At 38.0% G+C, this 363-nt stretch overlaps 1 long non-coding RNA gene across 1 annotated transcript; it reads left to right on the top strand.

Moving 5' to 3' along the window:
• LOC104775306 lies at positions 1-363 on the top strand. Its single transcript, XR_002037313.1, has 3 exons — positions 1-36; positions 121-240; positions 326-363. It is a non-coding gene; the product is annotated as an uncharacterized LOC104775306 (long non-coding RNA).

Genomic DNA, 363 nt, shown 5'->3' with positions numbered 1-363 from the left:
TCTATTCTGGTGCCATGGACAATGTTATAAAAGCAAGTAGTGCCTATTCATTCGTGAATTAAAACCCCATTTTTTGTTAATATTTTTGAGCTAATTGGTCTGCCTTATCTGTTTTAACAGGTTTGGAGCCTAGATAATCTGCAGTGTATACAAACGCTTACAGAGCATACTTCAGTTGTCATGTCTCTCATTTGCTGGGATCAATTTCTTCTGTCATGTTCATTGGACAACACTGTCAAGGTTCGTTTTCAACTCGCTAGATATTTTATCTGACCTGGCTCAATTCCTAAATATGACATTATTCGCTGTTTTTTGTCCGCTGTAGATATGGGCTGCTACTGAAGGTGGAAACTTAGAAGTGAC

This window comes from Camelina sativa, unplaced genomic scaffold (genome assembly GCF_000633955.1).
Source record: "Camelina sativa cultivar DH55 unplaced genomic scaffold, Cs unpScaffold11886, whole genome shotgun sequence".
Taxonomy (NCBI): domain Eukaryota; kingdom Viridiplantae; phylum Streptophyta; class Magnoliopsida; order Brassicales; family Brassicaceae; genus Camelina; species Camelina sativa.
Note: the sequence above shows the minus strand (reverse complement) of the source record. Positions and strands in the feature narration are given on the sequence as shown.